This window comes from Odocoileus virginianus, chromosome 17, assembly GCF_023699985.2.
Source record: "Odocoileus virginianus isolate 20LAN1187 ecotype Illinois chromosome 17, Ovbor_1.2, whole genome shotgun sequence".
Taxonomy (NCBI): Eukaryota; Metazoa; Chordata; class Mammalia; order Artiodactyla; family Cervidae; genus Odocoileus; species Odocoileus virginianus.
This window is the reverse complement of record NC_069690.1, coordinates 5,682,093-5,698,908: the sequence shown is the minus strand read 5'-3', so window position 1 is coordinate 5,698,908 and position 16,816 is coordinate 5,682,093. Positions and strand designations below refer to the sequence as shown.

At 39.2% G+C, this 16,816-nt stretch overlaps 1 pseudogene; it reads right to left on the bottom strand.

The window, feature by feature from the left end:
* Window positions 1–13,805: 13,805 nt before the first annotated feature.
* Window positions 13,806–14,236, bottom strand: LOC110143566 (ubiquitin-conjugating enzyme E2 D1-like; annotated as a pseudogene).
* Between the last annotated feature and the right edge of the window lie 2,580 nt (window positions 14,237–16,816).

The following is a 16,816-nucleotide window of genomic DNA, read 5'->3' as shown; positions in this document are numbered from 1 at the left end:
CTGTGCTCAGCTTTCTTTATACTCCAACTCTCACATCCATACATGACCACTGGAAAAACCATGGCCTTGACTAGATGGACCTTTGTCGGCAAAGTAATGTCTCTGCTTTTCAATATGCTGTCTAGGTTGGTCACAGCTTTTTTTTCTCAAGGATCGAGCATCTTTTAATTTCATGGCTGAAGTCACCATCTGCATTGATTTTGGAGCCAAAAAAATAAAATGAAATAAATAAAGTCTGTCACTCTTTCCATTGTTTCCCCATCTATGTGCCATTAAGTGATGGGACTGGATGCCATGATCTTAGTTTTCTGAATGTTGAGTTTTAAGCCAACTTTTTGACTTCTTGTCTTTCACCTTCATTAGAGGTTCTTTAGCTCTTCTTTGCTATCTGCCATAAGGGTGGTGTCATCTGCTTATTTGAGAGTATTGACATTTCTCCCAGCAATCTTGATTCCTGCTTGTGCATCATCCAGCCTGGCATTTCACATGACGTACTCTGCATAGTAGTGAAATAAACAGAGTGGCAATATACAGCCTTGATGTACTCCTTTCCCAATTTGGAAAAAGTCTGTTGTTTCATGTCCTATTCTAACTGTTGCTTCCTGACCTGCATACAGATTTCTCAGGAGGCAGGTAAGGTGATCTGGTATTCCCATCTCTTGAAGAATTTTGTACAGTTTGTTGTGATCCACACAGTCAAAGGCTTAGGCATAGTCAATAAAGAAGAAGTAGATGTTTTTCTGAAATTCTCTTGCTTTTTTGATGATCCAACGAATGTTGGCAATTTGATCTCTGGTTCCTCTGCCTATTCTAAATCCAACTAGAACATCTGGAAGTTCATGGCTCCCACACTGTTGAAGCCTGGCTTGGAGAATTTTGAGCAATGTAAGAGATGAGTGCAACTGTGTGGTCGTTTGAACATTCCTTGGCATTGCCTTTCTTTGGGATTGGAATGAAAACTGACCTTTTCGAATCCTGTGGCCACTGCTGAGTTTTCCATATTTGCTGGCATATTGAGTGCAGCACTTTCACAACATCATCTTCTAGGATTTGAAACAGCTCAACTGGAATTCCAGCACCTCCACTAGCCTTGTTTGTGATGATGCTTCCTACAGCCCATTTGACCTCCCTTTCCAGGATGTCTGGCCCTAGGTCAGTGATTACACCGTCATGATTATCTGGGACATGAAGATCTTTTTTGTATAGTTCTTCTGTGTATTCTTGCCACCTCTTCTTAATATCTTCTGCTTCTGTTTGGACCAAACCAGTTCTGTCCTTTACTGAGCCCATCTTTGCATGAAATTTTCCTTTGATATCTCCAATTTTCTTGACAAGATCTCTAGTCTTTCCCATTCCATTGTTTTCCTCTATTTCTTTGCATTGATCACTGAGGAAAGCTTTCTTATCTCTCCTTGCTCTTCTTTGGAACTCTGCATTCAATTGGGTATATCTTTCCTTTTCTTCTTTACCTTTCTCTTCTCTTCTTTTCACAGAAATTTGTAAGCTCTCTTCAGACAATCATTTTGCCTTTTTGCATTTCTTTTTCTTGGGGCTGGTCTTGATCAGTGCTTCCTGTACAATGTCATGAAACTTCATCCATAGTTCTATCAGATCTAGCCCCTTGAATCTATTTCTCACTTCCACTATATAATTGTAAGGGATTTGATTTAGGTCATACCTGAATGGTCTAGTGGTTTTCCCTACTTTCTTCAATTTAAGTCTGAATTTGGCAATAAGGAGTTCACGATCTGAGCCACAGTCAGCTCCTGGTCTTGTTTTTGCTGACTGTATACAGCTTCTCCATCTTTGGCTGCAAAGAATATAATCAATCTGATTTGGGTATTGACCATCTGGTGATGTCCATGTGTAGAGTCTTCTCTTGAGTTGTTGGAAGAGAGAGTTTGTTATGGCCAGTGCGTTCTTTTGGCAAAACTCTGTTAGCCTTTGCCCTGCTTCATTCTGTACTCCAAGGCCAAATTTGCCTGTTACTCCTGGTGTTTCTTGACTTTCTACTTTTGCATTCCAGTCCCCTGAGATAAAAAGAACATCTTTTGGGGTGTTAGTTCTAGAAGGTCTTGTAGGTCTTCATAGAACCATTAAACTTCAGCTTGCTTCTTCAACGTTACTGGTCGGGACATAGACTTGGATTACTATGATATACAAATGGCTTGCCTTGGAATCAAACAGAAATCATTCTGTCATTTTTGAGATTGCATTCAAGTACTGCATTTTGAACTGTTTTGTTGACTATGATGGCTACTCCATTTCTTCTAAGGGATTCTTGCCCATAGTAGTAGATATAATGGTTATCTGAGTTAAATTCACCCTTTCCAGTCCATTTTAGTTCACCAATTCCTAAAATGTCAGTGTTCACTCTTGCCATCTCGTTTGACCACTTCCAACTTGCCTTGATTCATGGACCTAATATTCCAGGTTCCTATGCAATATTGCTCTTTACAGCATCAGACTTTACTTCCATCACCAGTCACATCCACAACTGGGTGTTGTTGTTGCTTTGGCTCCGTCTCTTCATTCTTTCTGGAGTTACTTCTCCACTGATCTTCAGCAGTATATTGGGCACCTACTGACCTGGGAAGTTCATCTTTCAGTGTCCTATCTTTTTGCCTTTTCATACTATTCATGGGTTTCTCAAGGTAAGAATACTGAAGTGGTTTGCCATTCCTTTCTCCAGCGGACAGCATTTTGTCAGAACTCTCCACCATGACCCTACATCTTGGCTGACCCTACATGTCATGTCTCATAGTTTCATTGAATCAGCAAGGCTGTGATACATTTGATCAGTTTGGTTCATTTTCTGTGATTGTGGTTTACATGTATAGACATACATAAACATAGAGACTTCCCAGGTGGTTCAGTGGTGCAGTATCTGCCTGCCAATGCAGGAGACACATATTTGATCCCGGGATTGGGTAGATACTCTGGAGGAGGAAATGGCAACCCACTCCAGTATTCTTACCTGGGTAATTTCATGGACAGGAGAGTCTGGTGGACTACAGTCCATAGGGTTGCAAAGAGTTGGACACGACTGAACACGTATGCATCAAACATACAGAAACAGAGATCTTACAGCTTTCACTTAAACAATCTATTTATGAAATGGATACAATAATACAAAAGTCACTAGTTTACAAAACAACAGTTGGGTGCATTGTGTTCCTGGCAAATGGAATAAGTTAAGGTGACTTACTCAGATAGCTTTTTGCTATTATTTGTGTAAGAAACTAAAACAGAGCAGGACTATATATATGAGCCTTTCCTGGTTACCAAAACTTTCTATGTCCCCTGTTCCTTGTTTGTAGGAAATAAGGTTCATTCAGCCTCCTTTGAACTTTCCTGAGTTCCAAAGGACAGACTGAATCAGTTGCATACCAGGGAAAGGAAGGAAAGAAAAAGAAACAAAACAAAAGGGGTATTCAAGAAACAACAGAGCAGCCATGGAACAGGTTCTTGGTTCTTCCTGAAGAGATATACAGAACAAAATGCTTGTGAATTCTTCTGCCAGTACTAAGACCCTAATCAAGGTGGAGAATGGTAACTTCAGTCTGAGCACAAAATTCATGGTACGCTACCCTGCTGGGCTTCCCTAGTGGCTAAGATGGTAAAGAATCTGCCTGCAATGCGGGAGACCTGGGTTCAGTCCCTGGGCTGGGAAGATCCCCTGGAGAAGGGAACAGCTACCCACTTCATTATTCTTGCCTGGAGAATTCCACGGACAGAGGTGCCTGGCAGGCTACAGTCCATGGGGTCACAAAGAGTCAGAAACTACTGAGCGAGTTTCATTCTCACTTTCTGCCCTGTTACCTTGCCACCAACCAATCAGAAGACAGTTTGCACACTGTGAAAGATAGAGAAGACTCTGATTCCTTTCCCAATGATTCTCCTTTAAACACTTTGATGGTTAAGCAGAATCTTTGGAGTTAGGGTTTTGTACACGAGTCCATTCTCTCCTCGGGTTGCAGCCTTCTGAATACAGCGATCTTCCCTTTACACCCAGCACTTATCCTTTGAGTACTTGCTCTTCCATTCCGCTTCACTTTCTGCCATAAGGGTGGTGTCATCTGCATATCTGAGGCTATTGATATTTCTCCCACCAATCTTCATTCCAGCTTGTGCTTCATCCAGCCCAGCATTTTGCATGATGTAATCTGCAGGGTGACAATATATAGCCTTGACATACTCCTTTCCCAATTTGGAACCAGTCAGTTGTTCCACAGCCAGCTGTAACTGTTGCTTCTTGACCTGCATACAGATTTCTCAGGAGACACGTCAGATGGTTTGGTATTCCCATCTCTCTCTCTCTTTTTTTTTTTTTCCATTTATTTTTATTAGTTGGAGGCTAATTACTTTACATCATTACAGTAGTTTTTGTCATACATTGAAATGAATTAGCCATGGATTTACATGTATTCCCCATCCTGGTCCCCCCTCCCACCTCCCTCTCCACCCGATCCCTCTGGGTCTTCCCAGTGCACCAGGCCCAAGCACTTGTCTCATGCACCCAACCTGGACTGGTGATCTGTTTCGTCTCTTGAAGAATTTTGCAGTTTGTTGTGATCCACATAGTCAAAGGCTTTAGTGTAGTCAATAAAGCAGAAATAGATATTTTTCTGGAATTCTCTTGCTTTTTCTCTGATCCATCAGAAGTTGGTAATTTGATGTCTGATTCATCTACCTTCTCTAAATCCAGCTTAACATCTGGAAGTTCGCAGTTCATGTACTGCTGAAGCCTGGCTTGGAGAATTTTGAGCAAGACTTTCCTAGCATGGGAGATGAGTGCAATTGTGCCCACATTCTTTGGATTTGGACACATAAAAGGACTAAAAAAAAAACCCAAAAACAAAAAACACTGTGCAACCAGCTAGGATGAAAGAAGGGGAGAAAAAAAAAAAAAGAGGAAACATGATGGGACCAGCATCCCTTTTGGGGAGCTGAAGGAGAGGAGAAGTTTGCACACTCAGGAAAGCCCCTTTACTGTGGGTGGATCAGCTGGCACAGTGAGGGAGCTTCAAGGGATCAGACAGGAATGCAGTAACTGGTCTGTGAAAGTCAGGACAGAGTAAGACCTACATGTATGGTCTTTGCTGCAGCCCTGCACACCCCAGCCTGAGTCTTGCGTCTCCAGATGCAGCAGGGGATGGGTGCTTGAAAGTGGGATTTGGAGAGCAGACCAGGGAGGAGACAGCTGTTGGCTGTGAAGCGACAGCCTGAAGGGAAGGGGCTAAAGAGCTCAACAACCAGAAAAGTTTGTGCAAGGAGCTCAGGCCACCATAGGTGTAAGGTGTCATTGTTATGTGTGTGTAAAGGTGGGGCCACTTTACATCCCCTTCCCCACCCTCCAGTCCTGCCTCCAGGGGAAATGATAGGGAACCCACATCAACAGGCTTGCTTGAGCCTCTTCCACCCATACAGCTTCCACAAAGCCCTTAAATGCTTCCCCACTCCTGACCTGTGTGGACACACACTTCAGAATAACCTCGGAGCAGATGCTGGTGAGAGGAAAATGTAGAGATGGTGTTGAAACCACAGCTGAGTTCCAGGGGCTGTGCAACTAAGGAAGCAATGCTAAAACCTCTCCTTGTGGCCACCCAAACCACAAAGTTATGCCTCTGCTGATGGTTTCCAAAATTCTGCACCTACAGAATATCCAAATGGGCAACAAGTGCTCCTGGAGCTGAGATGGAGCTGGCTTTAGCAACAGTGGGTTTTGTGGGTTTTGTGGGCCCAGTCCTTGTGGGACTGGGCCAGGCTAGAGTCTGAGTTGCTTTCATAATTCCCACAATGGATCCAATTGCATGGATACTGCAGTTCTGGGACCTGACTTCAGTGGACCTCAGTGCCAGAGGCTTACATTTGCCGGGATGCCCATGGTTACACAGCGACCCAGAGCAGTGCCAACACAGTGTATTTTGTGAGCCTGCACAGTGTTGAAAGGGGACACACTAGGACACACTCAAGGAGTGAACAGTCAGAGGAGGAAGACTCAGAGGCTTCCTTCCTGTTGGGAGTGCCCAGGCCTGCATACCTTGTAGTAGAGATCAGAAACACAGTTAAGAAACAGATTCTGCAGCCTCTCCTTTAACAACTAAGGAGCATGCCATGCCCTTGACAGGTCAGTGACAACCACAGAGCAAAAGGCGGGCCACTCAATATCCACCTCACTCACCAAGGAGCAGACACCAGAAGCAAGAGGAGCCACACTCCTGCAGCCTGCAGAAAGGAGACAGCAGACACAGCAAGTCAGAGAAAATGAGACAACAGAGAAGTCTGCTGCACATGAAGGTGCAAGATAAGAACCTGTAAGAACAACTAAATGAAGTGGGGGATAAGCAGTCTATCTGAAAAAGAATTCAAAATAATGATAGTAAAGAAAATACAAGATCTCAGAAAAAGAATGGAGGCACAGGTTAAAAAGATGTGAAAGATGTTTAACAAATACTAGGAGAACTAAAGAACAAAGAAACAGAGATGAACAATAAAAGAACTGGAATTAAAAATACTCTAGAAGGAATCAATAGCAGAATTACCAAGGCAGAAGAATGGATAAGTAAACTGAAAGACAGAATGGTAGAAATCATTGCCATAGAATAGAATAAAGAAATAAGATTTAAATGAAGTGGGGACAGTCTTAGAGACCTCTAAGACAATATTAAATGCACTGACGTTTGAATTATAGGGGTCTCAGAAAGATAAGAATGAGAAAAAGGCCTGAGAAAATATTTGAAGAGATTGTAGTTGAAAAATTCCCTAGTGTGGTAAAGGAAGCAGTCGCCCAAGTCCAAGAAGTTCAGAGAGCCACATACAAGATAAACCCAAGGAGGAACACACAGAGGCATATATTAATCAAACTAACAAAAATTAAATACAAGGAAAAAGTATTAACACCAACAAAGGAAAAGCAACAAATACAAGGCAATCAAAATAAAATTATGAATTTCCTTTTCAGCATAAACTCTGCAGGATAGAAGGGAATGGCACAATATATACAGTAATGAAAGGGAAAAAGTACAACCCAGAATACTCTACCCAGCAGGGCTCTCATTCAGATTCGACCAAGAAATCAAAAACTTCACAGGCAAGCAAAAGCCAAGAGAATTCAGCACCATCAAACCAACTTTACAACAAATATTAAAGGATCTTCTCTAGGCAGGAAATACAAAAGAAGAGAACAAAAGAGGAAAGGAAAGGAAAAAATGCAAAAATACAAAACAGTTAAGAAAATGGCAATAGGAACAAACATATTGATCTTAAATGTAAAAGATTAAATGGTCCAACCAAAAGATATAGACTGGTTGAATGAATATAAAAGCAAAACCCATATATCTGTTGTTTATATCTATAAGAGACCTATTTCAGAACTAGACACATACAGAGTTAAAGAGAGGGGCTGGTAAAAGACTTTCCATACAAAGGGAAATCAAAAGAAAGATGGAATAACAACACTAATATTGGACAAAATGGATTTAAAATAAAGACCATTACAAGAGACAAGGAAAGTCACTACATTAATGATCAAGGTAGCAATCTAAGAAGAAGATAAAACAATTGTAAATATATATGCAGCTAACGTAGAAGCACCTCAATATATAAGTAAATGCTTATAACCATAATGGGAAGATTGGCAGTAACACAATAGTAGTGGGAGATTTAATACCCCACTTATACCAATGGACAGATCATCCAGACAGAAAATTAATAACACAAACCTTAAACTACACGTTAGACCAAATAGACTTAAATGATTTATAGGAGCCATTACATCTGAAAGCAGTAGAATATACTTTCTTCTCAAATTTATGAAAATTGAAATTATATGAAGGACCTTTCTGACAACTACATTATGAGATTAGAAACAAATTACAGGAAAAAAATTTAAAAACAAAAACACATGGATGCTAAACGATATGTTATTGAATAACCAATGAGTCATTGAAGAAATCAAAGAGGAAATAAAAAAATATATATTTAAAGACAAATGACAATGAAAACATTGGTCCAAAACCTATGTGATGCAACAAAAGTAACTCTGAGGGAAGTTTATTGGAATACAATGTTACCTTAAGTAACAAGAAAAATCTCAAATAAATAACCTAACCCAACACCTAAAACAACTAGAAAAAGAAGAACAAACAAAATCCAAACTCAGGAAAAAAATTATAAAGATCAGAGCAGAAATAAATGAAATAGAAATGAAGATAACAATAGCAAAGATCTATGAAACTAAAAGCTGGCTCTTTGAGAAGGAAAACAGAATTGATAAATGTTTAGCCAGACTCATCAAGAAAAAAAGGGAGAGGACTCAAGTCAATAACATTAGAAATAGAAAAAAGGAGAAGTTATAACAGACACCTGAGAAATTAAAAGGCTTATATGAGACTTCTACAAGAAATTACATGCCAATAAAATGAACAATCTAGAAGAAATGGACAAATTAATGGAAAAGTACAACCTTCTAGAACTAAACTAGGAAGAAATATAAAATTTGAACAGGCCAATCAGAAGTACTAAAATTGAAAGTGTAATTAAACACCCCCCCACCCACGAAAGGATCAGGACCAGATAGCTTCACAGGTGATTTCTATCAAACATTTAGAGAAGAGTTAACACTTACCTTTTAAAACTCTTCAGAAAAACTGCAGAAGAACACTCCCAAGGTCATTCTACAAGGTCATTGTTACCTTGATACCAAAACTAGACAGAGATATCACAAAAATATATATATAGGCTAATGTCACTGATGAACACAGACACAAAATAGTTAACAAAATACTAGCAAACCAAATCCAACAATAAAAGGATCATATATCCTGATCAAGTGAGATTTATGCCACTCATGCAAGGATTCTTCAATATATGCAAATCAATCAATGAGATATACCACATTAACAAACTGAGGAACAAAAATCATATTATTATCTCAATAGATGCTGAAAAATCTTTTGACAAAGTTCAACACACATTTATGATTAAAAAAAAAAGAAGAAAGAAAAGCTCTCCAGAAAGTGAGCTTACAGGGAACCTACGTCAACAAAATAAAGGCCAAGTATGATAAACTCACAGCAAACATTATCCTCAATGGTGAAAAACTGAAAGCATTTCCTCTAAGATCAGAAACAAGACGAGGTTGCATATTCTCACCACCATTATTCAACATGTTCTTGGAAGATCTAGCCACAGAAATCAGAAAAAAAATAAATAAATAAAACAAATTCAAATTGGAAAATACGAAGTAAAACTGTCACTGTTGGCAGATGACATGATACTATACATAAAAAATTCTAAAGATGCCCCCAGAAAACTACTAGAGACAATCAATGAGGTTGGTAAAGTGGTAGGATACAAACTAAATCCACAGAAATGTCTTGAAGTCCTGTACACTAACAATGAAACATCAGAGACATTAAGAAAATAATCCCATTTACCATGACAGCAAAAGAAACTAATACATAGTAATAAACCTAGAGACAAAAGACTTGTACTCAGAAAACTATAAGATTGTGATGAAAGAAATCAAAAGATGACACAGACAGATGGAGAGATATAACATGTTCTTAGATTGGAAGAATCAATAATGTGAAAATGACTACACTACACTACCCAAAGTAATCTACAGATTCAGTGTAATCTATACCAAATTACCAATGGCATTCTTCACAGAACTAAACAAAAAGTTCTACAGTTTGTATGGAAACACAAAGACCTTGAATAGCCAATGTAATCTTGAGATGGAAGAACAGAGCTGGGAGAATCAGGTTCCCTGGCTTCAAACTATAGCTACAAATTCACCAAACCAGTATGGTACTGGGACAAAAGCAGAAGCATAGATCAATGTAAGATGATAGAAGTTCCAGTGATAAACCATACATTTATGTCCATCCAATCTATGACAAAAAAGGCAAGAATATAATGGAGAAAAGAAGTCTCTTTAATAAGTGGTGCTGGGCAGTTACATGTAAAAGGATAAAAGTGGAACACTCCCTAACACCATACACAAAAATAAAACCAAAATAGGTTAAAGACCTAAATGTAAGGTCAGATGCTATAAAACTTTTACAGGAAAACATGGGCAGAACATTCTTTGACATAAATCACATTAAGATCTTCAAATTACTGCTTGGAGCAATGGAAATAAAAACAAAAATAAACAAATGAGACCTAATTAAACTTCAGAGATTTTGCACAGCAAAGGAAATCATAAAAAAAAAAAAATGAAAAGAGAAACCTTACAGTGGGAGAAAGTATTTGCAAATTAAGCAATCAACAAGGGATTAATCTCCAAAATATACAAATAACTCATACAGCTCACTATCAAAAAACCAAGCAAACCAATCAAAAAAATTGGTGAGAGATCTAAATAGACAATTCTCCAGAGAAGACATATAGATGGCCAAAAAAACATGAAAAAATGCTTAATATCACTAATTATTAGAGAAACGCAAATCAAAACTACAATAAGGTATCACTTCACACCGGTTATTATTTTTTTAATTTATTTATTTTAGTTGAAGGCTAATTCCTGTACAATATTGTAGTGGTTTTTGCCATACATTGATATGAATCAGCCTTGGGTTTACATGACTTTACACCTGTTAGAATGGCCATCATTAAAAAATCTACAAACAATAAAATGTTAAGATAGTGTGGAGAAAAGAGAACCCTCCCACACTGTGGGAATGTAAATTAGTATAGCCACTATGGAGAACAGCTTGGAGGTTCCTTAAAACACTAAAAACAGAGCTACCCTATGACCCAGAAATTCCTTTCCTAGGCATATACCCAGAAAAAAACATAGTCTAAAAGGATACATGCACCCTAATATTCATTTCAACACTGTTTACAATTTCCAGCACATGGAAGCAACCTAAATGTCCATCAACAGAAGAATGAATAAAGAAGAAATGATACATATATACAATGGAATATTACTCAGCCACAAAAAGGAATGAAATAATGTCATTTGCAGTGATATGGATGGACTTAGAGATTATCATATAAGATGAAGTAAGTCAGAAAGAGAAAGACAAACTTCGCATAATATTGTTTATATGTGGAATATAGAAGCACTGTACAGATGAACCTAACTGTAAGGCAGAAATAGTCACAGATGTAGAAAACAAACATATATAATTTCCAAGGGGGGAGCAGGAAGTAGAATGAAGCAAGAGTGGAATTTTCATATACACATTACTATATATAATAATAGATAACATCTGAGAACCTACTGTATTGCTCAGGGAATTCTACTCAATGCTCTTTTGTGATGTAAATGGGAAAGCAATCTAAAAAGAAGTCAATATATGCATGTGTACAACTGATTCACTTTGCTGTGCAGCAGAAACTAACGAAACATGATTAATCAACTGTACTCCAATAAATATAAAAATAGTGCAGATAAAGGGTTTGCAAAAAAAAAGGATGCTGAGAAAAGAGTTTTGTGTGTGAACAGGATTTTGTAAGATTGTATTAACTTTAATTGGATAAATGAATTTTGTTAGAAATAGACTGGGGCAGGAGTGGATTTGGTTTCTCTCAGTAAAGAGAGCAAAATTTTCTTGGCATGCTGCTGTTGATTACAGATCATATGATTTTCCTTGCTTTAAGTAATCTATATTTGTCTTCTAATTCTTTTGTCACTTGGTTAAGTGAATAAGTATTGTTTCACAGTAACTTGTGATCCTGTTTGAATAAGTATTTTGGAATCTTTTTGATGTTTTTGACAAACTCCCCAAACACCGAATTCTAACTGAAGTTCTTTGACTTCCAGCAAAGTTTGAGATGCTTCAGAGGAATCCTGAGGCATATCAGAGAGATTAAAAAAAAAAAAAAAGCTAATTAGAATTATTTGGCATGAGAAAATTCTACCCATTCCGTCTTCCTTATTAAAGAGTAAGCTACTCTGGGCTCCTTGCTAGCCATTCTGAGCCCATTCTCGTATGAGAGCTGGGCCAGTTTATTTTGAAGTGGAACTTGGGGGCTGCATCTCTGACACTTTGTTTATGGGACACATTTGTTGTTTGTGTCTGTGTTTCAGGACTACTGGCTGTCACACATCGCTGGTCTCTGATCTCTGAAGACAACATGAGACTCTCTATTGCATTGGCTTTGGCCATAGCAGAACATCAGTTGAGACTTTTCCCTGTCTGAGCCAAGAGACCTATGACCTTGGGAGATCAGTTTTCATTATATAGTTTGTTCTCTTGATATTTGTGTATGGGTGATTTGATCTATTTTCCATCATGTGGTCCCGTAGGGTGTATTTTTGCAAAACAGGGAAATCTTTAGTTATGTTCTCATGAATAAAAGAATGATACTTTTTACTGTAATACTGTTTGACCTCAGTACACTTGAATCTGGAGAACAAGAGTTTCCAATGGCTCTGCTATTGTATCAAAGTGAGCCCTTTGGACTTGGTTTGGCTTTTATCGTGAGTGTGTGCGTGAACCTCCTGTTCTCTCTTCCTTGTTTTGACTTTAGTTATGGGGACCTTGTAATGCAAATACTGATTCTTGTTCCTCTGAAAATGAGGCATGTGAATGTGAGTGAATGATATGTTTTATTGTCTATTACTGCTGTTTATTATGACTAAATTGAATATTTAGTAATTTTAAAAAATCCTGGAGAATTGCAAAGGTGGAACTCTTTGGATATTCTAAAACATGCTTTTGCATGTGCAGATATAGGAAGCTAGTTTTCTAGAATGAATACACATTTCTCTTCTTGTGATTTGGAGATATAAATGAGCTACTTGGAACCTTAATCTAATCATTTATGATCCCAGAGAATGAGGGGAAAAAGAGGCATTTGTTATTTGGTATGTTAAATTACATGAGAAGCATTGTCAAATGAGTGATAAACTTTTTCAGGTTATATTATATAGGCAAATGTTATTAATATGAAATACTAAAACTTTGGTATTCTGGTTACTGTAATCAACTTTCTTTTTTTCTTCCTAGTAGAAAAAGCTTTTTATTTAAATGGAAAAAGCTACATTAAGATCTGTAAAAGGTATCCATATAATATTGTCTATACAGAAAAAAATTCAGATGTGAATAGCAGCAAATAAAAGTTACACATCTTTCTACCTAGCAGTGCAATTAATTCACATTGTAATAAAGTTAAGCCAAGTATAACAAAACCAAAACAAGTGCTTCTCCATAATCAGTATCCTGAGAATTACAATGTAAAGATCATTTCAGGTTTAAGAAATCTGCAATCAATCTACAGAATACCCCAAGACAAGGGAGACAGACAGTTAATTCATTTCATTATCAAGTTGTTGGGTTTTCTCAATACTGTTCACAGAAAAAAAGTAACAAGTTGACATACATGTAAATAGAATATATTTAGTTTATACAGCAAAAAATATAAATTATAAAATGAGCTAAAAAAGAACGAAATCTGAGTACATATTTATAAAACTGACAACATCTTTTAGATAACACATACAGTATTTTCCATGTAAAAACATCTAGTTTCAGCAAAAACATAATTTGGTTGCTTTTCAGATGCACTGTAGATCTCATAAGCTGAAGATGCAGATGTCCAAGTATCTTAAAAACCATAATAAGTGTCTTTCTCAATGCATACAAAATGATAAATGCTCTCATGACAGTCTCAAGAATATTTTTGGAAGTTTGTTTTGTCTTGCTTCAGAAATATATTTAAAATGGTAAAAATCAAAAGATTTCACGGTACAAGGAAACAGTAAATGTTGCTCAATTTCCTGCTAATGTTGAAAAAAACCTAGATTTTACAGTACTCTGGTAGACATGAAAATTTTTTTGATTTTACATTACATATTTCTGAGTCCATTCTCTTGTGTGTCTGTTATATTTTTCTTTGTCTGATTTATGGATTTGTGCAATATCTGGTACTAAGGGGTCACCTGGATTAGGGTCACAAACAGAGAACATATGTACAATAAAACTTGTGATACAGTCAGAGCTGGTGACCGCTGTGACCTCAGGATATCAAGACAAATACGCCATTACTGTTTATAAGTTTTTGTTGTGAAAGCAGCCTTTGGTGGTTCAAAAGGACAGTCTGTCGGAAAATATACAGTGAGAAAGAAGACTCCACCTTGGTACGCGCTATCAGGAGGCCCCATAATAGTTGCTTGCCGGTGGAACAAGTCGTCTCCCACGGCGCCAGCCGAACAGGGATCAGGTGGGGCGCGCTGTAGATCACTTAACTCCTTCTGAATCTGCTTCAGCGCCATGGGACAGGGAGGGCGGCGCGACCCCGGCCTGTGCGGGACGGCTGTGGGGCGCAGGGGCGTGGGGTCGTGGTGGGTGGGGGGCTCGGATCGCTCAGCTGCTCGCTGCTATCTGGCTCGCTCTCCTAATCAAGTTTCTTGATTGATTACAGATTGATTAGTTGACCGTCTCTGAGTTCGGAAGGGTAGATTCAATCTGTTGTTAAAAAGAGAAGGAAAGGAATGCAGAAACAAAGAAGGCGCAATCAAGAAACTTCAGTGTACATAGGGCAGGCCCCTAGTTCTTCCTCAAGGCGTAGAGGTAGCTCACCACCTCTGGGGGAACAAGAAAGCAGCAAGCGCAAGGGCTCAGCAGGTTCCCAAGCATGGTTGCTTTTGCTCCCAGGGTGGTTTTGAGGGCCTCCTTTGGTTCCCTCTTCTGACACTAGAACTGTTAAAACATAAACTGAGACATATTAAAAAGAAACTTGAATCAGCATACAACCAACCAGACCAAAAGGAACTTCAGTTCAGTTCAGTCGCTCAGTCGTATCCGACTCTTTGTGACCCCATGAATCGCAGCACGCCAGGCCTCCCTGTCCATCACCAACTCCCGGAGTTTACTCAAACCCATGTCCATCGAGTCAGTGATGCCATCCAGCCATCTCATCCTCTGTCATCCCCTTCTCCTCCTGCCCCCAATCACTCCCAGCATCAGGGTCTTTTCCAATGAGTCAACTCTTCGCATGAGGTGACCAAAGTACTGGCATTTCAGCTTCAATATCAGTCCTTCCAATGAACAGCCAGGATCTCCTTTAGGATGGACTGGTTGGATCTCCTTGCAGTCCAAGGAACTCTCAGGGGTGTACGAAATGAGAGACTTTCTTGGGCAGAAGGGAGGAAGAATAGGAAGTTACAGTAAGAAGAAAGCAGGTTGGTTATTATGTGTATGTTAAGTTTCTACAGTTGCGGACAACTCTTTGCGACCTTATGGACCATAGCCAGCCAGGCTCCTCTGTCCATGGGGATTCTCCAGGCATGAATACTGGAGTGGGTTGCCACACCCTCCTCCAGAGGATCTTCCCTACCCAGTGGATCAAACCTGCATCTCTTATATTTCCTGCATTGGTAGACAGGTTCTTTATCACTAGCGCCACCTGGGAAGACTCAGGTTGGTTATCGTAAGGTTCCTTTCTTTAATCTATTAGGAAGATTAAGGCAATTCCTAATTGACTAGTTTGAGGTTACATTTCTGGGAGAGCCAAAACTGTATGTAAGTCTTGGTTTGGTAAGTGGAGTTTAGCATAAGTGACTCCATTTGGGGCTTGCTGTCTTGTTTTTAAGAGTGGTTAGCCATAGACTCTTAAAATATTACATATTTCCCTTACATAACTGATATTCTCTCATTATCATAAACTGTGTACATATTCCATGTCCTCTGTAATTCCCAGGTGGCGTTAGTGATAAAGAGCACATCTGCCACTTCAGGAGACATAAGAGATGCGGGTTGGATCCCTTGGTTAGGAAGATCCCCTGGAGAAGGAAATGGCAATCCCCTGCAGGATTCTTGCCTGGAGAATCCCATGGACAGAGAAGCCTGGTAGGCTACAGTCCACAGGGTCAGAAAGAGTCAGACATGACTGAAGTGACTTAGCAGGCAGAATTTGTTCACCTTTATGACCTCCACTGCCTAGCACAGGGCCTGGCACATCACGTAGAGAACCTGCAAACTCACTCACATAACATGCTGCCTTGTCATTGTTCCATAATTATATCTGATGAAATGGAGCACATATCATATGTATCCAAGCAGACATACATAAAAATACACATAAATACATTAGCAATATAAATAATTTTTCTGAAGCCCTTCTATTTTGTTGGTTCTAAGCTCTGAGGACCTCAGTAAATAATGTGCTTTTGTGTTCTTAAGCATATATATATACATATATATATACGTATATTTATATAGGCTTCCCAGGTGGTGCTACTGGTAAAGAATCTACCTGCCAATGTGGGAGATGCAAGAGACATGGGTTTGATCCCTGCGTAGGGAAGATCCTGTGGAATAGGAAATGGCAACCCACTCCCGTATTCTCACCTAGAAAATTTCATGGGCAGAAGAGTCTGGCGGGCTATAGTCCATGAGGTTGCAAAGAGTCAGACATGACTGAGTGTGTAGGTGCGTGCACACACACACACACACACACACACACACACACACACACATTTCTTCCTTGTAGTTGGGGAGGAGTTTAGAAAATTAAACTTTGGGAAGAGCAGACCTGCTTACATTTCCCATGACTTTCCTTTTTCTCTACCACTTCTGGCTCTTGCGGTGGCTCTGCCCTTACTGGAGGCATGATGCAATCACACTGGAAGGTGTACTGACGACAGCACGGGCCAGGAGCATCAGGGGTCATGCACATGGAGATTCTCTGATCTCTATTCTCTGGTTAAACTTCAGAGTCTGATGCTCTACTTTGGAAACTAGATTTGAGTGGGGGCTTCTCAATATGCTGCCTCACAGTGAGGAGGAAGGATTCCTAGAAGAGGCTTAGAGCATCTCGGAGAGCACCCCCACGCCATGCTAGAGGAACGCTA